This window comes from Strigops habroptila, chromosome 2 (genome assembly GCF_004027225.2).
Source record: "Strigops habroptila isolate Jane chromosome 2, bStrHab1.2.pri, whole genome shotgun sequence".
Taxonomy (NCBI): Eukaryota; Metazoa; Chordata; class Aves; order Psittaciformes; family Psittacidae; genus Strigops; species Strigops habroptila.
The window spans coordinates 70,353,887-70,380,882 of NC_044278.2; the positions used below are offsets into that span (position 1 = coordinate 70,353,887).

Here is a 26,996-nt window from a genome sequence, read left to right on the forward strand (position 1 = left end):
AAGTGAGAAGAAAACCAGAAGTCCTGCTGGCCCCCTCCATAATAAGAAAACAGAGACAGAACAGCAGCTAGAGGGGAGTAGAGCTTCAAATTTATCAAAAGCCTACCAGAAGAGAAGATGCCATTTCACCATCATCTTCCAAATCTATCAGTATCTAACAATTCCACTCTGAAACTTCATAAACCTGAACTGCTGTTTTGCAGTATGTTATGTATGTATACTGCGGCATTAGAGCTACATTGCCAAATAAGAGTTTACAGAAGGGTGGGGAGCCTTTTTGAAACCATCAGATCATTAGGTTCTGATACATGAGTTGGGAGCAAAATAAGCAGGTATTTGACATTAGGTACTGTGCTTCTGGGAAGTTCAGAAATACATTTCAAAGGAAGACTTAACTTGTATTCATGGTAATGGAGTACTACTTTTAATGAACCAAGTAATTAGAAACTCAATAAAAAGAAGGGCATCCCTGAGTGTTCAACACCAAAAGCACTCCATTTATTTGCAATTTAAAGTCCAGAATTGGCAAGGGCCTGTGGACTCTCTGCTCCCATTTGGAGTCAGTGAAAATGAATGGTGTGTAACACCTTTCAAGGTCAGATCCAAAGGAAGAAGCATTCATCTGACTTACATTACCACTTCACTTGGAGAAACACGTAAACCTCAGAAATGACAGAAGGAAAACCAATACTGAATTCACTGCAGAACTCCTCATTTTCAGGAAAGGTATTCTGGGAACATAAGAAGTGCCACAAAAAGGCTCCTCCACATTTCCAACATGCTGCTGTAAACTGCAAGTTCTTGTGGAAAGAAAGGGAAATCTTGAAAGTTCTAAAGAACTATGAAGATTGTCTGCTGAAGCTCCTACAGTTCAAATATAAATTACATACCTTATTACTGATATGGGTCCATTATTAATTCCATCTGCAACATCCCATATGCTCATTTCTCTCAACTTCTGCTTTACCCTTTCCATTTTAATTCATGTAGACAGTGCCCACCTTTCCCAAGTTTCCAGAATGACCATTTTTATCATAGTATCCATGCAAAAAGCGAGTCAAAGACATACATTTTTAATTTCTTAATAAGCTAAACAATTCACACCAGCAAGTCAGGGCCCCTTCTCTCTGTTCGGAATACACATTTATATCTGACCTACTTTAACTATGGTTAAAATCAGACTGCAAAGTCTTACATGGCTCACCTGTTTTGGGAGAAGCTTGGCACACCTTTCTACACTATAACAGGCAATAAAAAACATATGAATGTCTTGTATATCAACTAATGTTGTGGAATGATCCTAATGATCCTAATGTTGTGGAATACCATCTGGAATATTTCTTCAATGAAGAAGTAAGATGTAAGTAGATACGGTCAGAAAAAAACCTCAAGATTAGCAAAGCAACAGTTCAGTCTGTGTACAAGCTCATGAGAGAGCAAAAGAAGGAGCCAGGATGGTGCAGGTCAGCAGGTTCTCCATTACACCTTTCCAAACTACAGGGAGAAGCAAACCAGACAGTAGGAGTTTTATTTTAGAAGACTTTTTCTGACAATTAGGGTACATCATGTATTCCAAAAGAAAAGGGTCCAGCTTTTCAAAGAGTGAAATTGCCAGAAAGAGAACCCAACAACACTTCAACTCTGAAGGGATTTGTCTTGTTTTGGTCATTAGCATTCCACCCCTTCCTTCAAAGACCTCAGGGATGGCAGAACAACTTGTGACGCTTGCAGCTTGCCACTGAACTGCTAGGTTTGGATTCATGCCTTAGAGGCTCAGGACTGGCTTAACTGCAGCTTCACATTTATATTAGCGGTACGTTGAAATTCAGTTGCAAACCCAGAATGTGAAATGACCTATGCAGAGTCTACAGACCTCTCATTCCTTACAGTCTCCACCTTTACACTGGACTATTGTTTGCATGGAGACCAGCAATAATGAAAAAACCTTACAGAACAAGCTAGCGACATCAAGAATTTCTGTTACTGATGGGATATTTGTCCCCTCTTCTTCATCCCAGTTTTGAAGCCAGGCTAACCTGGGATCTCACACTTCAGATTGCCTGGCAGAGCTAATGGAAAAAAACCCCACAACTTATTTCCCATTGTGCAAACTTCATTGATTCCCCTCTGCTTCTCACAAGAACATCTGGGAAGCAACACCATACAAGAGATTTGCTCGAGGGTAGGAGGGCATGAGAAGGAAAAAACCCTTCTGAATATTTGTGCTATATTTAAACTCCAGACCAAAGCTTATGCTTGGAGTGAAAGTCTCTCTGCTGTAGGAATGCAGAATTCCAAGCACTGAACAAGGATGTGCTAAGCTTTCCACAACATGCCCCTAAGCAATGGCATTACTGCGAGCTTGTAGAAATGGAAAGTACAGTGCCTCTATCTTCCACTGCAGTTGTTGCAGAGCCAGAAAAACAGGGAGCAAAAGGAAATTTCAACAGTGAACTGGGGGGAAAAAAAAAAATAATCTCATTTTTCTGCATATAAAGCTCATCTGTTTTGCAGAAATACCTCCTACAAAGAAGATGCAAGGGGAGGATGCAGTAACATCAGAGCAACTGAGACAAAATTTCAGAAGAAAGTGTCTTAGCTTGGAATTCAAAATTCACATAAAATTGGAGGAGTATGAGAATCAACTGTCAGTGAAGGCGATGGGAGCTATAGATATTTAACCAAGTTGGGAAGGAACACCTAGGACATGCCATTGTATTAATTTTACTGTTTAGGTCCATAAATCCAGGCAACCATCTTTGAAAAACAAACTGGCTCCATCTTCTTAGTACCATCTGACCCCAACGTGTTAAATGTGCAAGGTGCTCTTTCCCTCCCACAGCCTAGCAGGAGCAAAGGGGCATATAGGAAGGGTCAAGACACATACAGGAGGACTGCACAGAAAGCTATCTTTCTGGGGAAGCATATTCCTGAGATGAGTAGTTGATGTAGCCAAAATCCTTGTGGGGACTATTCACCACATCTGAATCCATTAATATAAAAATTAAGTCATTAACAGAAGAACACAAAGCTGCTCAGTCTGAACTGCCAGTGCTACACACAGCATTTTAGAGTAACAGTGGCCTGTTCACATGAAATATAAGAGAAGTTAATGCAGCTTATTATGTGAACTAAATAGGTAGGAGCAACACTGACTCTCCGAGTTAGGGACCCGGTAGCAGTGAACCAGTAAACTTACCACTGGAGTTAATTACCTGCATATTTTCCTGTATGATGGGGAGACAGTGACTTTAGTCATTGCCAATTCAAGATAAAGATATGTCTATGTGACACCTACGTGATACCCCAGCTAACTAGGGTACCAGAAGAGATGTACCACTGGGAACACAGAGGTGTGGGCTGATGTTCTCTACTGAGGAGGAGAAACCCTTTTTTACAGAATTCCCTGCTGCCACAGTCATAGAGCTATTGCTATTGTCACATCTAACTAGGCTACACTATGCTGTCAGATGCAGCACAGACATGCTGTTATTCATATCAAGATGACTATCCTTACAGTAACACAAAAAGTATTAAACAATGATAGACATCCTACATCCTACATGCACCAGAACTCACACTGTGGAAAGAGAAAACAGCAGATTCTTCTGTTTTCTTTTGCCTCTTGTGTTTTTCCAGTATCTCAAGCAGTGGCTAATACATGGCACTGAGATCAGAGGGCTTAATATGCAAGGTCATAAGTAAAGGCAGTGTTTCTAAAATGTGCAATAGATAAAGGGGGAATTCCAGGATAAAACTGTACAGTTTAAAACACCACACGTTCTCCTTCCTTTACTACTTTTTACATCAGCAAACAATAATTACAAAATTATGGTTACATGTCACACTTGGTGTATACTAATTACAGCCCATTACTAATTTAAAAATTCATTCTCTTCCTAATTTACAGGACTTTACTCTTACCCAAACTTGTAAATGCCTGACTACCTTCCAAATCAAAAGCCTGGCTGCTGTAATGAGCCTAGTGGTGCCTACAGAGTCACTCATGCACCCCCCTCTCTTGGACTTAAGCCTGTCTAGTTTTACTGAAAGTAGAAAAGGGGAAGAGTAGAAAAGTCAATTTTGCAGATATTGTGGCCAAAGTGAAAAGGTTTTACTGGACAGAAAGGTTTGGCCCTTGCTAAATTTTTGGGGCTTACAGCAGTGTTCAGGAATTTCAAATCATCTCTACAAGTTTGCTCAGATTGAAACACAAACTATCATGGAAGACACATCCTGCTGGCTTAGTTCACTTCTACAGCTGGTTGAATAAGCCCTTTCAGTGGTTGTAAGATTGCAGTTTTCCAGTATATAAAAAGCTGGCTACAAGGTTGCTTCTTCCCAGTCTCTAGGTGCACTACACACACAAATAATATTCCTCATCCCACATCCAGTTATACTGGCACATAAAGGCTCATGAATGTCAATTAAGGAAGAAGTTCATTACTGTGAAGGTGGTGAGACACTGGCACAGGTTGCCCAGAGAAGCTGTGGCTGCCCCATCCCTGGCAGTGTTCAAGGCCAGGTTGGACGGGGCTTGGAGCAACGTGGTCTATTGGAAGGTGTCCCTGCCCATGGCACGGGGGGTTGGAACTAGATGAGCTAAAGGTCCTTTCCAACCATAACCATTCTGTGATTCTGTCATTACACTGGACAGAGTTTATATCATGGTATCTAACTTCTACTATACTTTTCTTCCAGTGAACCATGTCTTTCAGAGCATTCCTAGGTGAGCCACACGCTAAACTATTAGCGGTTTAAGTCTTCCTGGTGTATCAAGGAGAGTTTTAATTAAAACCTACCTTTCTACTCCTTCCTCCATTAGTGTATATGCTATCATACTGCAAAATCTAGTAATGACAAATGACAAAAGAACTTCCATTTGTTTTCTGTATATAATGAGAGAGAAACCACAACTGCTATTCAAGATTACTACTGCAATAACAGGATGCAATGAATTAAGTTGGTTGTATTATTTTGTTCATTCTTTGAAAGTTACACCATTGACCAACTTACTACAGAGGTAACTAAATTACCATATTTATTTCCCTCTTTAGTAATATAAGTAGTGGAACACACTGTGTCATTTGACTTCGTGCAGTTGAGAAGTTTAAGGAAAGGATTCACCTATATGTGGAAGATTAGTATGCATTAAGATTGGCCTGAGTTTAAAACACGTTATGAGTAATGAGTCAAAAAAAGCAGAATTCCTAAATGTTGCCAGACTAATAAAGGCCACCAAAAAAATAAGCAATGTAAGATAGAGAGATATCTGTTATTTTGTTAAAGTTTTCCTCTACAGTTAGCTTCTCCAGAGTCAGAGAGGTTTATGAACGATGAAGGTGAACATGTCCTTGATATCCTCCTTGATCACAGCTTTAAAAACAGTGCACCAGAGCAGAGGCATCCCATTCTGCTTCAGAGATGTTTTTAACCTGGACCTTTGCACAGACAGCCTAACACATTCACATCTCAGACAGTGGAAGAAAAAATACGTACAACTCATAAAATGCTTTTGTGGCAAAGTCACAGGGGAGGCACCAATAAAACACAACCTCCTCCCTACCTCCCCTGGCAACGGAAAGTGAAACAAAACAAAAATATGTCAGCAATTTAGTGTCAATTACCTGAAGCAGAAAGAAGTTTGGAATGGCTGCACCAAAACATATGCTTCCCCTCACCCTCAGATTTAAGTGACCTTATTATGTATTTTGTTAATTTGTTAACACGCTGCATGAGCCTGCACACCAAAAAAGCCACAGTAAGGTGTGATTTGACAGTATGCTGACATGCACACGGTACTGTGAGGTGGACACAGCAGTTTACCAAATCATCTTCTGACAAAGAAAAAAACTTGTCCACCAAGAAAGGTCTCCAAAACCAACAGCCAAAAGCAGATTTCAGAGGGACAATCCCCATCTGCTTCCAGCCAATATGGCCAACAATAATTCATAACATTCTGCAAACTGTGTAAGTTCAGCTACTTTTACAGCATTCTGATTTTATTTTTTCTCTAAAGTGCTGGGTTTTGACTTACTTTTCCCCTCCAGTTTATCTTCTCTGAAATGTTCAAAGTTTGACAAAACCAGAAAAGGACCTACATACATGGAAGAATGGACATGAAAAGAAATACCACCACAGAGGTTTCAGCTGCCAATATTCTTCAGCTGCCAAGCTTTTACCTTAGTACTTTCCTTTATTTCTCCTCTGCATGGTGAGCAGATGGATTCACACTTCAATATCTGGTAGTATAAAAATCAGTGTATCTCAGCTTGACTGAAGTCTTGGAAGCAAGAAACCAATTAATTATTTTAAGCTTGCAGAAGCCAGGCAGCCCAGAGGAGTTCTGCCAAGCAAAGATTGAAAAGAATTTATGGATGTAATTGTGAACTTCTGATAAACTGACGCTGGTTGGAAAAGGTCTGGTTCATTTCAGAGTGATGGGAACAGGTTTCCAACAAGTTTAAGAAAAATTGTGATGGATGGCTGGAATAACATCCAATTCCACCTTCTTCCCACAGATGTGTCAAATCCTCAGTACCTCTGATCTTGCTGTTGAGTAATCCTTGTACAACACTTAAGATATGTTCACCTGCTGCTTGTACTTCAGCTGCACCCCAGCACTTTCTCTCCTTCACTGCAGTATAATGCTTCACTCTGTGTTGTTTCCTCCATCACCACAACCCAAACATCACTTCAAGTTTTGTCTCCTAAACGACCTGTTTTCCACAGTGATCTTTTTTTTAATCTCTTCCCTTTATTCACTCTTGCAATTAACCAGCTATCTTCCCAAACATTCTGCTCCAAAACCAGCCACAGCATTCCAGTGGTATTTCTCTAATGCCAAATATAGATGCAGTACAGCCTTACAAGACCTGCCTGGCATTTTCCTGGTGACAGATCCATGGAGCACATTAGGTGTCATGATGGATGCAGCTTCTGCTCATCCGACTATCAACCATGATTCTGCATCATGTCATGCTAGCTTTTTGTTTTTTACAGACTGAAATGGTGAGGGGTAACTCAGCACAGGAGCAACACAGCAGTAAAAAGCCTGCAGGGAGCCTGAAAACAGGGGGGTTTCCACAAGTTTCTGTCTGAAGTATATGTAAACAGATTCTCAAATTGAGCAATGAGCTGTCATCGCTTTCTCTCCTCCCACTACACAGGTACACATATTGTTTCACACTGCACCTATCTAAAAAGACACTTACCAACCTCCCTGCTTAAGCACTATATAGCAAAGATCCATGGAATGAGATAGCAGGTTGCTGCGAAACACTGGGCCAACTTTCTGTGCGACAGTAGGGACGACTGACCAACCAGTAGACAAAGCTAAAGATAAAACCAGTTTGATTATTTACAGATTCCCAAACTAAACCTGATAAGAGCCCATAATCATTAACAGCCAGCTGCAACAGAATCACAATGGTCCATAGTTCGTAAGTACTGAAAACACAGAGCTTCTTCAGTGGGAGAGCACAGCAGTGAACAACAGCTACCACATACTCGGCTACCAGCAACTCGTGCAGAGGCAGAAAACCCAAGTCCTCCCTCAATGGAGCTGGCTAATTACAGCTCGTTTCTACTATCTGTGCTTTTGCAGTCCTTGCCTTTACCCTGTCAAGGAGACGAATTTGCTGACGTCAGGGCCTAAAATGCCCTTTTCTGTCTTTTCCCTCATTTCATTTCATTCTGTTGTCTATCAGCTTCCCCTTTATAAAAGTCAAGAAATACAGAAGTGTTTTGTAAAGAAAAAGCCAGCAGACTAAGCAATAATTTCCTTATGTAATTTTAGCATCACGTAACAACCTTCCCCTGAACTCCTTTTCATACATTTCAAACCTTTTCAGAAAGGCTCTTCCTGAGATTGCTTCTACACCTTCCCCACAGGAGACTTAACTACTACCCACAGAAAGTGTGCTGTTGAGTAAAATTCATATACTGTAGCCCCCAACAGTACTAGTCTCATCTGGAGTAGTTTAATGGTAGTGTTTCTCATGGGGAAGACATCAAAGGAGAGATTTCACCTTTTGCAGGTGCAAATTTCATACCTGTCATCAAAGCAGCTATTTTAGAAACTTCCAAGCTACAAACCTTTTGCAAGTTTATGCAGCTTACAGAGAGACAAGAGACATGAAAATCTGTGCATTAATGGAATGAAAACACAGCTTCACAACAGTCACTCCTTATAGGTCCTAACAGATATAATTCACATAAAAAGTAAGAACATTAATATTACAGAGGTTTGGTTCCCCCTGTGTAGTAACAGCAGGCATCATGGGTTTGCTGCAATAGTATTTTAAAATGTTTAAGGCCCCACTGCCAAACTGTTTTTCTGTCTAGCAGTTTAGTCCAAGGAGAAAGCCTAAAAAATCTTTGCTGCTTTTTTGCACAAAATAAAGATTTTCCTGTAAGCTATTTATAACACTGATTTGTACCTGTGCACAAAAGCCTGTAACTGTATACCATAACATACCGTAACTCTATGTGTAATGGTGGTGCTGGTTTGCTCAATAAACTGTTCTCCTGATGAGTGTCCAGTTCAAACAGGAGTGGCATAGCTCCTGAAGAATGCTAGAAAGGATGCCCTCTTTATATGGAGAAGTTAATGGGAAAAGGTATTGAAAAATAAACTGCATTGGAATAGCTCCACTCTCCCTGCAGACACACTGATCTGAAATAAAAGTCACTTTATTCTGAAAATAATTATTTCCCTCACAAAGCTCAGCGGTAAATCTGGCCTTGAAAGAACTGACTCTTTTCAGCTCAGGACACAAAGCAGCACAGAATATGAATTTCATGCAAATAACTCAAAAAAAACCCTAAAAAGTTGCTTGCCTTGGTAGACATACAGCAAAAAAAAAAAAAAAAAAAAAGGCTGTTTTTCATCAAAACATTAACCTGGACTGTAATTTGTCCTTTTCAACCAATGAGGAACTCAGTCCTTTCAAGACTGATTTTTTTTCAGAAACCTTAGAGGTTAAAGCTATTTTTTAAAGTTATTGTACGATCAGAAGGCTGCGTGGAGACCTCAGAGCAGCCTTCCAGTATCTACAAGGGGCCTACAAGTATGCTGAGGAGGGACTCTTCATTAGGGACTGTAGGGGTAGGACAAGGGGTAATGGATTCAAACTTAAAACAGAGGAAGTTTAAATTAGATATAAGGAAGAAGTTCTTTACTGGGAGGGCGGTGAGGCACCAGAATGGGTTGCCCAAGGAAGTTGTGGGTGCTCCATTCCTGTCAGTGTTCAAGGCCAGGTTGGACAGAGCCTTGGGTGACATGGTTTAGCGCGAGGTGTCCCTGCCCATGGCAGGGGGGTTGGAACTAGTTGATCTTAAGGTCCTTTCCAACCCTAACTATTCTATGATTCGATGAGTCTATAAAGAACCTGGTCTAGTGGAAGGTGATCCTGCCCATGGCAGGGGGGTTGGAACTAGATGATCTTTAAGGTTCCTTCTAACCCAAACCATTCTATGATTCTATGAAGACTGATTTTGGTATGGTGAGCTTCTAAACAAAAGCTGTAAGTAGCCCCTTTCTGCTCCTTGCTGGACCATAAGCATGCGGGGGACCAGGGCAAAAGCCGGCCCCCATTTGCTTCTGCTAGAACACGTAGCTGGAGAACAGCTACAGTTTAGAACCAAGCAAGAACTGGAAAAAAACTAAGTAGAAGCAGTTTACTGGCAACAAATTGCTAAAAACCTTGAAAAGGAGTAAATGGTGGCTCCCTAAGCACAGTTCATTCCTTGGGAGTCCTGCGAGGTTGCTCAGCAACATATCACAATTACTGCAGGTCAAGTCCTTGCGACATAATGTAGCCTATTGACTTTAATTCAACTACCTCTGCCATAAGGTACTGCCAAGTGTGAGCAAGAAGAAAACAGAAGCAGTGCAGATTGGAGAGCTCTCAGAAGATGTTGGGAGGAAATTTCACAGTTTCCAAATGTTTCATCCAAACTGTTCTGATCTGCTGAATTCAAAATCTGTATTCTATGGTCATTCTTTGAAAGAAGCAATTTAGAAACAAATTTTAATTTCCATTTAATAGGCAGTCAAAAACCAAACTCTATGGATGCGGTGAGACATTTTTGAATGCCAGTAGTCAGATTCCTATACAGATACTCTCTCAAAAAAAACCTCCTAATGCCTGATATCTTGGTGAAGAATTTTTATAAAAATACCTTCCAGTCTGCCAGGTGTAGTTGTTCATGACAAGCTTGACCAGAAAGTCACCTTTCCCTCTTGTGAATAACTCAATCCTCCCAAAACCCATTCAGCTGAATACATTATTGGGAAACTTCACTCTAAGTCATGGATTGAATATATCACACATGACTCTCCAACCTTTCAAGAGGACAGAACTGCTTTGAGATATGTGTATATATAAACACATATGCTTTTTTCAGGGAAGGACTGCTATGAATAGGAAATGAGACCTTGGGATGGCATAAAGTTCCACCAAATGTTTGCCTTTCATATGTAAAACACACACTGTGCATGACGCAAGCAGTAGCAGTCAACAATCCTGCGCAAGCCTTCCTGGAAGAGTCCCGCAAGTGTTAGATTTACTAAAAGAGAAACATCATACGGGTTGAAGGAAAAGAGAACTCTTCAGAAAACATTGTGTCTCCCAGGAACTGCAGTATGACTCTTAACGCCAGGCTTACGAGGAATATTAGTCCACCCACTGCAATCCAAGTATTGTTGGGGGCTGGTCGCCCTCTGAGAAATCCTTGAAGTGAATTTTAAACTTATTATTGTTATTACAAGTTCACATTGAAATGCGCAAATTTTGCTAAATATCTTTCTTTGAGATGAAATCTGGGCTTGAAGTTCTCTATTTAAACCACTGACAAGAACGATGATCACAGGGAAAACAGACTCACCACCTTATTGCATCAAACAAAGCATGCAGTTGTGGATTCAGGGCTTTTGATGGATACAGGTTTAAAACTGATGACCTGAAAGCTTAAATAATCCTAGATCCTGGTATTTTACACTGCCATATGTAACAAAGATGCCCAATGCAGTCCCGCCGACCTGATAGTGCATGGGCACTGCACCCCAGCCTGCTTATCAACAGCAGCACACTGCCATATGGCTGCTCCCTACCAAACCTCAGTTAATTACTAAATGACATTTGGTCTCTTTAATGGAGATGGTTTTAGAAGAAACCAGCAGAAGCCATAGAGAAAACTTTGAGTATAAACTCATCTCATAGTGGGATGCACAGACATGCAACTGTAAATACACATAGGTACAAGTGTAAACACACACCTATTTCAGCACTGCCCTGCAGGGAAGAACCACAAACATGTAAAATGCGAGCTTTGAAGCACAAATCAAGTGAAGAAAGCAGCATTTTGTTTGTGTCACTACTAATACAAGCATCTAAATATCTAAACTAGTGTCTCTGGGAGGCTAGCTTGAGGTTCTAAGTACATTCCTTTCAAAACGTATCTGTGGTCTTTCTGTGAAGGCTAATGATAATTTTATCTCTTCTGAGCCTTGCAGTAATAAATGTTGACAGCCCCAGATGCCAGGTCCTTGGTGAGGGCATCTGTTTGTTTATTCAGGATTAAGTTAAACTACTTAGCTGCCATTACAGTAAATCCACCTCTCCTACAGACCTTCTTAAGAGTACTGAAGACAATAATGAAAAACCACATACTGTTGTGAGATCAATCACGTTCAGAAAGCTGAGAAATCTGTGACAATTTATTCTCTGTGTGGAGGGGTGAGGAATAGACTGCACCAAACATCAAATGCTGCTTGAGTAACACAGAATCTCCCCCAAAAAAAGGAAGAGAAAGGCAGTGTGAGCTGCTCTTTGTCTTGATTTCATCACATCACACCTTGATACTGCGGCAGACTTTCAATGAGGGACTGTAAAGCTTGATCCTGCAGTCTCTGTCCAACAAGGAAAGGGTTTAGATTTCTAAATAATTATGCTCAGTTACATGAAAAAAGGACTGGATGCCTTTTTTTTCCCCCGAGGCAATTCACAGTAGACCTTTACCATCTTTCAATATCTGAAATGTAAAGACTTTTAGATTTAATTTCCTCTTCCTTAAGGTTGCGAAGGGATGTTGTGCTCTTACTGACAGGGGCACAATTTGAGACTCCAAATTACCAGACTTATAACACAGATGCCATTACTTCACACTGGTAAAATATAAAACTCTAAAGCTGTCGATGCATCAACATGTAGTAAGACTATAGGATGCCTATTAAGTGGTCAAACAGCACAGATCATATTTGAAAAGGGGATTTTCAAGGCGTGCTGCACTGCAATCTATTTAATTCAGTAAAAAATCTGAAGATGGCAGAGTTAGCTTCCATTTTCCCATTTAAGGCAGCTGTAAGATTAGCCTTTAATTACTACACGATGGTGCAAAAGCATGAGACAAGCAGCACAAGCAAAAACAATCTCTGGCTACACCTCAGAGTATTGGGGGGGGGGGGGCAGGCGTGAGTAGTTACATGCTACTGGGCTGGAGTGATTTTAACTGTACAAGTAGGATTTTGGAGGCTTTTATTCTCATGAATAGGCAATGGGATGCTTTATAGATACAGTGGCATTGGCTGCAGGATTAAGAGAATTTGAGTCTGATAAAACTGCAGCCTAGGACCTTGGCTGAGGTAGCCAGGGACCCCTGACAGCATGCCCATCTCTCTGGATTACAGTCCTTGCCCTGTGCTACCAGTGTTTCTCCACCCTGAGCTGGAGCTGATGCGCAAAGGGTGGCCAGCGTCCTCTCTGTCATAATGCCAAACACCCAGCTAGAAGTGGGTGGCAAGACCACCGGAGGCTGCATCTCTCTGCTTGGGAACTCATTCTTAGCTCTCTGCACCAAAGGGGAGAAGCTGCTACACTGATACCACTGAGCAAACAGCAAACAGCTAAAAACCTCCTGGGCTGCACATAGACTTTGTGCATCCCGAGGCAGAAGCCACATTAGCCCAGTGTGATCGGTCCCCAGAGGAAGGGCTCTGCAGTGGGAAAACACATAGGAAGCGGGCTGGGGACGGACTGACAGGAGACTCTCTGAGGTCAGGGCAGCGAGCGAGCAGCTTCCTCTCCGCAAGATGCTGCACGGCGCTTCCCCCACAAGTTCACAGAGCAAAAAATGATAGCAGGCAGGAAAAACATATGACATTTGCTAACATAAGTTGACAAGTTCTCAACAAGAATGAGACTTATTTTTTCCACTTTGTTTCTTTATATAAATAGTATATGTTTTTTAGTGTGCAAAAGATTGACAGTGCACAAAGCAGAAAATAGATAGCCATCTCCGTAAACCAGGATGGTTGTTATCAGATTGGCAACGTAGGAGGCCATTGTTTGAGCTAAAATTACCTCTCAGGTCTGGCAATATGATCCACCAAAGGACACTGTGTCCCACTGCAAAGACACACTGCCTACAGGGACATCCACTACAGGGCCCAGGAGAAGTGGAGGCTGGACAAGGTTGGCTAGTTCTCAAGAGGCCAGATTTGCACTCCAAACGTGCAGCAAATGCTCAGGAGAGAAAGAAATACTGAATACTTCTGGTTTAACTATGCTCATGGAGCACAGATTGTTGACATCCTCTGATGTTCGATCACCAAGTATGGCCTTGAAAGCTTGAAGTACCTGCAAGCCCTTATTCCAACAGGTAAATGAGCATAACTGAAGATGTCATCCACTATCCCTCAGATTTTCAAAGTACTACTCATTTTTCTACTCAATTAGAAACCTGAAGGACAGGGAAGCTGGTTAGCACTTTCTGTATACAGAGGCTAATCACTTCTACAGTTGTCTTTTTCTGCAGCACTATTCCTGACTTTTCTTGTAGGTCCAGAAAACTGTTTCTTTGGTACTTGTCTCACCTACATTTCTGAATGGCACGTTATCTTCCTTGACACTTTCTTTGTCGGCCTAACTTGACACACACCCATCAGTTGGAGTCTGGAGTACCCCAGGTATGCTGTAATACACAAGGTCTACAGTTTCAGGAGAAAAACAAAAGCGTAAACAACTTTATTTTGGTGAGTTTCCCTTTGAAGGAAGAACACTGGAAATTATTTAGGACCATCAGTTTTTAAACTACATTTTAAAAGCATATAATAGCTAACCTGACCTGAAAACAACTGGCAAAAAAACTTATGACTCCTCGAGGACAACCTGAAAAAGAATTGCTGCTTATCCCATGCATTGATAGCTGTGCACTGGGAGCAATAGAAAATACACCAAGGAAAACCATTTCAAATACAGTTTGCAAAGCGGTACTGGCAAACTGCGTTATACCACCCACTTCTAGGCCAAGAGCCAGCAATGGGCATTGGACAGGGCAGAGCTAGGATCACTGACAGAACAGGAAGCAAAAATGAGATGGAAAGAACAGGAGGAGCTGAAGAAACCCAGGAATCTCAGCTGCTAAAGGGATGCTGCTACTGAGGGGATGTGAAGATGGGGGTGATGGACTGCTGCCTGTGGGAATAGCAGCTATGGCTCACACACCCCAATAGTTATAATCATTAATAACAGAACGCTTCCAGGCACAAGTAAAATTTACTACATAAATCTCACGCGCAGCAAAGTGTGTGTCCCTTATGCAGGGATCTTATGCGTGCATTATGCCCTTCAGGGAGGCAAAAGGCAGACAGCTGTACAGAGGGGGTCTATTCTCATGGCAATTTAACCAGTAAGTGCATTATTTGTGACCAAAATGGTCCTTATTCCTATTCCCATAGACTGAACAACAGGGAAGACAGAAAGGTTTGCAATGAGATGGTCACTCATTGCACCTCTTGTTCATTACTTGTTTGGGTTATGTCACACCAAAATATTTAAATACACAATATTGTAGCACATGTTACACAGAATTTTTTGTTATACAGAGTTCATGGAGTTTTGGCAATAGAAAAGATAGAAAAAAGGAATATAAATAAGTAGTTTATTGATGATATGAGTCTCTTGCCATGTAGGAAGTAACTTGTTTAATGAGCACAATCAGTGTTTTTTCAGAAATAACAGCTTTGATTAGCAGCAGACAGTAGTGCTCATAGAAGTCACTGATTTCTTTTAATTGGCTTTATCTGAGATCCATGCAGCATTAGTTTTTCCACACATGAAATGCAAGTTTTTTTACTCCCTCAGGTTTAAATCTGCTATCAATAATCTCTGTATTTACTGCAGCACATCTTCAGTAATTAAGTCTCTTAAACTTCTCTTTGTTCTGCTAGGGACTGAAAGCCAGTGAGTGAGTTTTCATTTAAAGGGTGTGGGGGAGGTGAGCAGTGGAGGAGAAAGATCTTCCTGAAGGTTAGGGGGGAGGATTAGACAGAAAAGGCTCAGGAGAAAGTCAGACACTGACTCAGAGTAATTGAAGAGAGCTGGAATGGGGCTCCTGGCAGTGAAAGCACTGTCTGACAGAAGAAAACAACCTCAATCCCTCCTACTTGCACCATGCATTAAAGAAGGAAAATGGTAACAGCTCCTTCCTTCATCAGCACCTAAGAGATGTAGCAGTGAGAAATGCCTGGAAGAAGTCAGTGGCGAGGCTGCAGAGAGCACACCAAGGAGCAGTGAGCTCCACTGCCCTCTGTCCCCCTGCAAGCTGTGGACAAGCCTTCCCAGGGGCAGAGACAGCATGCAGAAGAGCAAGGTGTACCCCTAGGCTTTGTGCTGCACCTTGCTTATGAAACCCTTCTGCTCTGCAAATGAACATTAGCAGTCTGGTTTGAAGACGACTCATGGTCCCACAGTGTCAAAGAGCAGTACTGCCTGGCTGTGGGCTGGGACACCGGGAGAAGTGGTGGCTCCCCATGCAGTGACAGGGGGGCTGACATGATGTCCTGGGCCATGGGCAAGGACAGCCAGGCCTGGCAATGCCCTCAGGGCCCTGGCACGCAGGCGGAAAGCAAGCACCCGTGACCTGTGGGGACAGCCAAAGCTATGAGATGGTGAGGCTGCAGGGGCATGGCCCAGGTGGGAAGAACTACAAGATGCTTCCCAGCATCTGGAATATGGGCAAGGCTCAGGATGCCACCTGGGCTCACAAGGGCTGGACACAGCAGCCCCTTTAGCCCACAGCAAACTGAGCCTGATATTCCTCTGATGTGCACCCAAAGAAAATGGGTTGTTCTTTTAAATTAAAGTCACTTGTATTCATTTCAGAACAACCTGCTCTCTGGCCCTGATCCAGCAAGGCCTGTCTCTAATATCAGAGGCCTTTGCAACCCGGTCTAGTGGAAGGTGTCTCTGCCCATGACAGGGGACTTGGAAATAGATGACCTTAAGGTCCCTTCCAACCCAACCCATTCTATGAGACTATGATTTTATAGAGCTGCTAACGTGGCCACATTTACAGACACACGTTAGCACATGCAGCACAGCACCAGCATTTAAGAAAGTCTGTGATACCAATACTATACTACATAATTATTTAAATATATAGTAAAACAGATCTTGCATATGTAAGGAAACATTGTAGATGAAATATGCCTCCTTTCTGTCAAAGGTAGCAAATTTTCATGACTAATTTAAGATAATGCATTTAAAAGATGCGGTTTGCTGCATAAACAGAACATGCCCATGGACAGCTCAGTTTTCAACCATTCAACATCTTTCCTCAGTTAACAGCAAGTCGAAGGACAAACTTTCTTGACTGTTAATGATGAGAAAAACTAACAGCCGCTGTCCTGCCTCAAGACGTCCACTCCTCCAGCTGGCCATGAACCAAGCAGAAATTCCAGACCAGGAGGTAATTATTTATATACCTGTCTCCTTCCAATCTCTCTCTCCCCCCACCAAACCTTAAGTTTGCTTCTGACTAAGTGGGAATTAATCCTGCTTGGAACACTCTAAATGCTGTTCTATCTCTACACCAAGATCAATGCCAGTTTTTGCTTCAGCCAGGCTTGTGAGATTTTGTGTCCGTATTCCTAGCAAATTTAATGTTATTGTGCTTAAGAGAAAACAATTCTTCAGTTTTTGGGTGTGCTTTTTTAAACACACCATCACAGTCAAACCAGAAGTCATATTCCTGCCTACTACAACCTGCTGTTGCAAGTTTAAAATTCTTTCATGTTTTTAAAAAGACATTTTTGTTACTAACCATTGAAAAAAACAAATTCACAAGTACAAGAAAATGCCATTTTTACTTTAAGCTCTGGCTCAGTTCTCCAAGAGAAAAGGATCTCACTAACAGGCATTCACTATCACATTTTCCCCCTCAAGTCATTTTTTGGATAAACAACAACAAAAGTCACATAATCTACTGACTAGATCTTATACTTTTGGACTGAAATAAATGCTCCTTTTCTTGTGTAATGGATTAAGAGAGACTGAAAAAAAAAAATCTCCTCTTAATTCATTTCCCTTGTTGATGCAGAACAATTCTTCATTTCATGCAGAAAATGTTTCTCCAAGTGATCCAACTTTAGATCAGAACAAAGTATCATCTTTTCATACAGCTCTTGAGAAAGGCTTCAGTATGTGCAGTAACATTGGAAACAAATGATACTTATCCAACAGTGAGTCTGTTCCAACATAGGTTTTAAAAAATCTTTAAAAAATTGGGTCTTTAATTTGAAAATAACTCTTTGTGACTGGTGGTTTTGCAGAGAGAAACATCTCTTAAACCTGTGAATATCAGGCATTCAAATACAATTAAGTGATCTATACATAACGTCAAGACACTGGAAGTCACTGCTGAAATACTTACCTACTGCAGTTGCATCCCTGAGGAGCTATAACACACAATGTGCAGACAACAAGAGAGGCCGCTTATAAAGCATGCGGTATATCTTTACTTGCATTGTGTAGAGCTCCCAGAGGAATCCTCAAGCAGAGACACGAAGCCAAAGCTCATGAAGGCAGCCATTAAGTGAATCTAAATAATCAAGAGCTATGATCTGAGCAGGACAATACAGGTGAGCAGTGCCAGACTACTCTGAATTAGCATTTTTAAAGATGGACTACAGAAGATGAAAGCTGCCCCCTGTGCTCAGCCCAGCAGAGCAGTGTGAACGCTTACAAGGCAAACAGATGTGGATGATGATTTCCTGAAGTTGTATGATCAAGTTGGACAAGACTTGCCCCCATCAACAAGACAACCTGCCCAAAGACAAAAAGGGTCAGACTGGACAGCAGCTGTAGGTAGCTGGTAGACATGAGGCAGGAGCTAAGAGAGACACAAAGCTTCAAAATACCATCCTGGATCTGAAAAGGAAGCTCTTAAGAGATGCCATGGACAGAGCACACTTTGCAGCTACCCAGTGACACCAGTCACGTCAAATAACAAATTTCTGTGAAAAAAGGCAGGTAGTTTGGGGGGGTTTATTTTTTAGTTATCTGAGGCAAATGCACGTGTAGAGTCACATATTTGGGACAATCCCCAGGCTGTGACAATTGTAATTTTCCCACATTTCTACATGCTTTCACCACAGGGCAGGAGCCACAAGCACACACCTTCACTTCTTCTACAGACCAGAGCCTTGTTCTCATACAAGCAGAACTGTCACTGCAAATTTCACCCTCTTCCCTGAAACCATCCAATCTAGTGGGCATGATCTGTGCTCACTTACTGTATCTGCAGCTGGTAAATCTAGTCAACCAACCCTGCTTGCTAGAAAAATTATCATGATAACACAAACAGCTTTGCCTTGGAGCATCATTGCCATTCTTTTTTCTTCAGTGGGAAACAAGTTAGTTGTGTTCCCATTTGCCTCAACAGTGCTTCAGTATTCAGCTGTCAGGTTATGTAGGCTAACAATGCACGCGAAGGTCTTTCTAGCTTTTCAAGACGGGACCTGCTATCTTAGTTGTATATTAAAACCTACAGCTAGACAAAGAAGTATAAAGAACTTAAGGGAAATGGAACAAATTTGCAATATATAAATCATGTGAAGACTGGCTTTCAATGAACTGAGTCAAGAGAGATTTAAATATAGACAGAATAAGGGCCCTGCAGAGATACTGCATTATGCATATGAGTTTTGAATAGACTGGAAGAAAAGCTAACAAATGGATAGGAATAAGCAAAACTCTTAGAATGAGACTAAAGAAAGCCTGCAAGGAGGTTTGGGGGAAAAAAGCATGGTAAAGAGGTAACAGAACTTCTTTATTGTATTTTGGTTTTTATCTAACCTCTGAAAATTAAATGCTTTGTAAGACAAGGCAGCAAAAGCAGAAAGGAAGCACATATACAGACAACAGCAGCAGATGCATAAAGGAGCTACTGATGACTTATTCTTTCTCCTCTATCCTGCTAGCATTTGGTTCTCCTAAAAAAAAAAAAATAGGAAGAAAAAAAAACCCACACCAAAAAACTTCCCATATTAACACAATCATGTAGGGCAAGAGATGTCTTTTTCCTTGTCAGGAATGAGTTGTAATGTCCTTAGAAATGTGGCTTTTAAACATCCCCTGACTAAGAGCAATTTGCTCAGTTTTGTCACCCTGTCCTCTGGTAAAGTAAGTCACATGCAAACAAGAACATAATGCTGAGTAATCAAAGCATTTAAGGTTGTTGTATGCAATCCCTTCCTTTCCATGATAACCTATGCCTTTTGATTTTATCTCCATATTCTGTTTATTTCTATATCACTTCCTGATACGCTATAGGCTACCTCTTCCTCTTTTCGTGACTAGGTATAACAAAAGCAGCTGCTGGAAGCCTATTATCTAATTATCTTGTTAGATCCTGGAAGGACTCTGGTGTTCATATAAGCAGATCACACACGTTTTGGCCTCTCAGATCACTCTTTCTTATCTAGCACACAGGACATATTGTTGTATGTTCTCTAAATGCATTGGGTGTTCAAGTGAGTTGTCAGAAAAGTGTTTTCTTTGTCACTGTCATCACTTGGGTTGTTTTTAGCCAGAAGTTATCTTCCAATTTAGCTGTAGGGTTAGAGTGCCTCACCTAGAGAGCAGGGCCAAGCCCTGTATCTCAGCAGCCCTCCCACATGTTGGTGGCCACTGATGACACCAGGATGATATAGCTGTTTTCCAGTGTTGGAGCTGACAAGGCATGTCCATTTCTACCGGTGGTCACTTGCTCCTGTGTCTTCAGCTTAGGTTCTTGCTCTGAGCCTCAAGAGTCAGAACACATCTGGATCACCATCACATTGCTCTGGATTACTATTTTGAAAAACACATCTGGATTTGGTCAGTGAACATCTATCAGAAAGCATCTATCCGAATTATAAGGTACAGGAAAACTGCACTCAACACCCAGCCGTGGTGATCCTGCATGCATGGACAGAAAACAGAGAAGCACTCCATGCAGAAGAGTTGTCATCGGTAAAGAACTTCTTACAATCATCCCAGGGAGCTCTGCCCCTGAAACAGGCAACATGGGCAGCGTGGATAAAATAGTCAGGATCGTTACCAGATTGAACTGCTCTCCCATTGCTCTGCCAACTCCAGCTTGCTTTGCCATGGTGATATTCTTTGAATTACTGAACTAGATGAAGCTGAGCAGTGTAAGGTAGTTGAAAGAAACAGTCTATCATCTCTAAACAATATGGATGTGCCAGGTCCTGGATTTTTTTGAAAGCAAATACAAAAATAGTTTGAAAAACTCTGAACGCATTCTATCAGTTTTTAAAGCCCTAATCAGCAATTTACATTCTCTCCAGGAGCAAGAACTAAGGAACAGCAAGGGTGGGTTTTGGGGTGGGGTTTTTGGTTTTTTGGTGGGTTTTTTTTTTCAGAAAGCAATACAATGTGCTATTATTTTCTCCCTTCCATGTACCTCATCTACTTTCTAATGCAAAAGAATAAGCTTCAAACACTTAAAATGTATCTATTCAACGTCTATTTTTAACCTTCAGAAATACTTGGAAAATACTTCTGAAACATCCCAATGTTTCTGAATACAAATTCTGAATACAATACAATACAAATTCTGAACTGAACGGATCCTTGTTGCAGAAAATGATAAAAATGACACTTTTGGACTGTGCTTCTCATGAAACAGAGGCTATTCTTAACTGTTGCACTATAGATAAGCTAACCTATATTTCAATACACTCTTTCTGTCCTGTCTGCCTGCTTGTAATAGGCTAGAAGAGAAGCACACAGTTGAAAGCATGATCCACTATGGCAAATCCTATCAACAGTCAATCCATTTCAATGCCCTGCTTCTGATGTGACCCTGCAGAGGAGAGCAAAGTAAGTCACCTCCCAGCTAGTTATGATCAACTGAGCTTGGAGTCCAAGAGAACACACAGATTTCTTCTCAGCCTCCTTAATACAACTACTTTATGCCCTGGTTCATTTTGATTAAATTTTGATTTTTATTACAATTACCTTATCAGCTTGCTATGGTAAAAATTACCTAGCTCTTAAAAAAATTAGTAGAGATATTTTATTCTGTATCTTCCTGTAGCAGCAAGTATTGTAATGGAAACACTACCATCAAATTTCTCAGATGAGCTTTTGATTGACTAAAGGATTTTTTAAAGCCTAGAAAGGAGGGTAAAGATTTGAATAATGACATTAAATGTAAGTAATGACTATTGATAGCTTCAAAACTTCCTATTTATATTGCACTGTGCTGCTAACTACCTCTCCAGCTTCAGAGCGGCAGAAACCAATATGAAAGAAATGTAAAGGTGTACGATATATGAAATATATTTGTCCAAGAAATGCAATTCACTTCTAGATGATTTTTATTTTTTCAGCTTTGAGAGTAGCTGTGGCCTTCAAATAGGAATTCTGGACCAAACTACACCTTAGGTAAATGCATCAACAGAAATTCAGTGCAATGGATTTGATGCATATCAAACACTAAAAATGCACAAGGCTCATTTGCAAAGCCATGTAATGATGGCATGCTTAGACACTTAATTAGAGGAAGTGTCAGGCTCAGACCATTAAACTTCCACACTTGCCATCCTTCTTTCTGCTCATTTTTGTGTTAAGTGCTAATGTGTACAGCCTATATACATTGCTGACGTGACATCTAACTTTGTGGCAAATGCACTGCTACTATCAGTACATACTTGGCACTTGGTTCTCAGCATGCCTTTAGATATCATTTTCTGCCCGTGCACCTGTGAGTCAGTACACACAACTGTTATTATACAGAACTGCCAATACATTTGCACATAACTGTTATTTATCCTCTTGTAGTAACATTTATCTGACAAAAATGTGAAAAATGCTTTTGTAAGTTCTACATGTAATCAAGCAGCCCAGGAAATACTCAGTGTATTCAATTTCCTTTAAAAAATAAAGTTGGTAATTTGATCAATGAACTCGCAAATAGGCACTTAAATATAAGTTTCAGTTAACTGAGCTTTCACAAGTAAATTGTAGGAGAACTTCTGTTATTAATACAATATGGAATTTTTTAAGACCCATTGGTAAGGAAAGTGTTTTGAAAGTGGCACAAGGCAAAAGCAAAAAGCCCAGCCTCACCCCTTCAAGCTAAGCTGTCATCTACATTGAAGAAGCCATTTTTGTGGAGCGGAAGTATATCTGACGTAGGCATGCACAAACCAACAGTTTTCACGTGGGACATTCTGATTTAACACTTCGTCCGATCTTCCCCTGCTTTCCCATCTTTCCACAGGAAGCTTCCTTTCCCACCTGGTGTCCTCATTCCTTTTGCTACATTCAGTACCTTCAAGAATTGCAGTGTGGCTGTACCAGACACAGGAGCAGGTTTCATGGGTTTCTTCTGGCCTTAAAGCCATGAATAGGACAGGACTGAAAGCACACCATACTGTATTTTTAAGATAGGAGAAAGAAGGAACAAAAGCAGTATGAAATCTACTAATAAACATTTCCTACTCTTCTTCCTACACTCTATTCCACAGCTGAGCTCTTCATCCACACAGGCAATGAGGATCTCAGCCTCTTCCCTCACCACTCAGCCACCTGTCCTTTATCCCACTGGGTCCTGCCAGCCTACCGACTACAGCAGAAAGGGAGACCACAGCACATGGATGCAGAAGTGCTGCTCTACCCAAAACACAGCACCACGACAGCTGCCTCACCTTGTAACACCCCATGCATAACCCCATTCCAAACTTTCAGCACCTGTGCCTCCCTTCCTTTCCTCCAGCAAAGCAGCCAGCCACTTCCAGGCGAGGCAGCTGCCTCCCAAAGCTGCATAGCTTAACCCTGCATCTCTCTCCTTCCTGCTCTTGCTGTTCTCCCAGGCAGGTCAGTAACAACCCCCAGGCCCACCAGAAGGACAGTTAGATGTTCTCCTGGAGAAAGCAATAAAGACATCAAGAGAAGAGACCTTCCAAGCAGAGCTATCTTCCAGCAATAAATAGTTCACTCAATAAGTCAGCCTATGCAATGGCAGAACAAACTCTTAGGTCTGAGACGACAGGCAGCCAAACCCACATCTCCCAGGCTCTTGGAGCCCACTTCTCACTAATTCTCAAGTTTCAACATTGCAGACTAGCCTCACCAACTTAACAACGATAACAGAAATTTTCCGGCTGGCAAAGCAAGCCAGGGAACTGTTTCAGCTAAAACAACAACCGAAAGAGAGAGAAAGAGAAAGAGAAAGAGAAAGAGAAAGAGAAAGAGAAAGAGAAAGAGAAAGAGAAAGAGAAAGAGAAAGAGAGGCATTATTGTTGGGCTAGATTAAATCCTGATCTCACTGCCAAAACAGCTTTGCTGGCACAACAGAATAAATAAGACACTAGGAATTGGCACATCAAAACCACAGCTCCTAATATACTGTCACTACAAAAAATGAGAAGCTTTTCCATAATACAAGCTCACAAATGACAGATTTTTAATGTAGACAGATCTGCGCAGCAGAATTGTTTTGTTAATATTTTATAGAATCTGTGTTTGTACATAAGGCACACAAAAAGGTCAATTAGAATAAATATCCCAAATATGACTGCAGAAATAAGCAGTAAAATGAAAGAATTATAAAAACTCCAAATGCTTGAAATTATACATGCATTGGATTTTATTAATGCATATCAGTGATACAACCAGGCAATGCAGAATCAACTGTAGGTCAAAAAACATGACCCCATTTTCTGCATTCCAGCTGACTACTGCATGATCTCTAAGTTTCTGTTAGAAATTATCCAGCCCTTCTTAGAGTTGAATGGATACACAAGCCAAATTAAGGCTTTTAAGCAGGGGTTTTGATTTGGCTTCTGAAAATTGAAGAGGTAATCAGCTTTAAAGAAGAGAAACTGAAACCAAGTTTTGTCTTGCTTTTCTAGTTGGTTATAACCAACATCTATGTTTTCTGTTCCTATTAAAATGATTTATGTAAAGTAAACCAAAATTTACCAAACCAGATTGAAACACAGAGTGTCTACCTATTATGGAAGCTTCTCTAAGAGCTTACCTACTATTGAAGCTTCTTTAAGAGCTTATCTGTAATTAGACAGATAAATGCATACATGCTTAATATAGGAGAAGGAGACAGAAAAATGCACTGTAACATCCTAGTCCTTTGTCACGCTTTTTGTTTCTAAGTATTCATCTAACTAGAAGGCAATGAAAAGCCCAAGAACGTCTTTTGGAGATTTAAAGCTGAACAGATTTTTCTGGTAACACAGCTTATGAAACAGAGTATCACAGCTGACAGGCATTTCAACAAAACTCACGTCCTATATTTCACCATAAGCACAATTGCAGAGGCCATGTGATGATTCTTAGTGCTAATCCTCCCTTCATAGCAGCACATGGAACTTAATTTGCTTTTCCATGTTCTTCTTTAACAAGTATCACAGCTATTGATTCTCTAGATGCTGAGCTTCTCAAGAACTGTTTAAATGCCAAGAAAAAGAAGTTAAACTGCTTCTGAAAAATTAAAATCTCTGCTTTATTTTAGTGTATAAATACTTTAAGTTCAGTCACTGAAACCAGAGAACTGTCTTCTGGTAGTAAACTCTATTGGCACAACTTTTGCTAGGAGACTTTTTAAAACCACGACCACTAGGCATGGTGTCTGAGAGCTAACTTCAAGAGCTCAGCTCAGAGCTTGTTTCCACAATTACATTACCATTCATAACCAAAATTCTGAGTCTCATTTATTCCCTTGTTCCCAGTTTCTCCAAAATAAATAAATCCTAACTTCATTTATATAGGAACTAGGGAGAAACAAAGGCCAACTTGTTTCTGAAGGACTTTGAGATCATTGGCTTTGTAGGTGCAAATTCTCCATATAAAAGCCTGTGTGCCGTGTCCAAGAACCCTCTCTCAACATGAAGAATAAGCTATATGTTTTTACAGGCTTCCAGCAATATGAATAGTGTCCATACAATAACCTCCCTTGTTAAAGGCAAGCAGTTATCAGAGCAATAAAACTGATGCCCTACAGACTTCATGCTACATACTCACACATTCTCCACACCACAAGAACACAGGGTCCTTGTCCATAATCTCTGCACATCCCCTGAACTGTGATAATCCACAGACTATGTTTCACAAACTAAATACCCACTTCCCTACCCAGTCACAGCAAACTCAGCTCTCACGTTCTCTCACTACCCCATGAGTGAGAAGCACCACTTGAATCATGGCTCAACTGGTTTCCTACCAAACCTTACCCAACACAAACGCTGAGCATATCTTGCAACTTTTCCCTTAGGTGGAGTAGTCATTTGTGTGTGTCTCCTCTACTAAACCAAAGCTATTAATAAAACTTGCCAGAGCTTAACAGCACTGAGCCACACTCTACCAAATTGGGATAGTTGATCATTGGCTTCAGAAAGCATAGTGGAAGACAGATGGATAGATACAGCCATCCTATAAACTTCAGTTCCTCAGGAAACCAGGCTAAAAATAGCTGATCTCAAAAACTCAGCGAACAAATTGAACTCAAATTAACATAAATACCAACTGGAATGTTAAAATGTGTTGGCTCTTAAATATTATCTTACAAGAAATGGTGTCTCAAAGGGTCAAAATTAAAACTGTAATTACATATAGCAACAGAAGAGCGTTAATTGACTTACAAGGTCCACAACCAGAATAGGTTACAGTCTAGGGTGACATCAGCCCAGATGAACGTACATTTATATGACATGACTGAGCAGGGATGTTTAGCACTTCTGCTCATTAGTTTGTCAGAGTGGGTACAGAACACATCCAGACTCCAATTCCCTTTAAACAAAAGTGGGTTTTATCACTGGCTTCCTAGATTTCCAATAGGCTTTAAAATTTCCTCCAGTCCAAAATGTTAGAACCTATGACCTTCAACCATAACAAATTTTGGCTCAGATCCTTCAGAGTTATGCATGAGGCTGAATTTATATTAAAACAAAACGTTTCACGGCAAAGATAATCTGCGAGTTAATATTTGCCCAACATGGGGCTTCGTTTTCTTATTGACAGTGGATTACTCCAGATAACCCTTGAGATTCATAGTGTGGGGAATACCAAACAGATCTTATGCAAACTGATGTTTCTTTGTGGTGACTTCTCATGGCAACATTAGTATCTACTGCTTCCCAAACACACTAATTTCATCTGCCCTACCAGGATAATTTCAGACAAAGTAATTCTAGAATCCACATGCCAAAACTTTCTTTCCTTCTCCTATCTCAAAAATAAAATAGAGCAAGCCTGTGCAAAGTCCTTCCAATCCCCTCCTCCAGGCACCTCATGAATTTTAATATTATTTCCCATCAAAACAAAATAATAAGCATATTGGTCTGTCTGATGAAACGCTGATAGTCCTAACTTTCTACCAAGATCAGTAGAAAATGAGGACTTTAAAGTACTTCTTTCTATCCTAGTCATTTACATCCAGTCCTCAGACAGACCAACACAAATTCAAGGTATGAGCAGGTATCCCTGATCTGGACTGGCTAAAAGTTGGTCACACCTGGGGTGTTCTGGATTAAAACAAACACCTCATGCTTGTGACTCAATAAATGTAGTGTTTCCAAAATTTTTCATTGCAAAACCTCCCATCTACTCAAATATCTAGATAACCGAGAGTGAGAATTGCACAGAAGCAAAAATCTAGTATTATTGTCTAAGACTTCATGGATTCAG

At 40.8% G+C, this 26,996-nt stretch overlaps 1 protein-coding gene across 4 annotated transcripts in view; it reads right to left on the minus strand.

The window, feature by feature from the left end:
- Positions 1-26,996, minus strand: part of FARP1 (FERM, ARH/RhoGEF and pleckstrin domain protein 1) — a 219,434-nt gene that overhangs the window by 117,795 nt on the left and 74,643 nt on the right. The gene's annotated exons all lie outside the window — the stretch shown is intronic.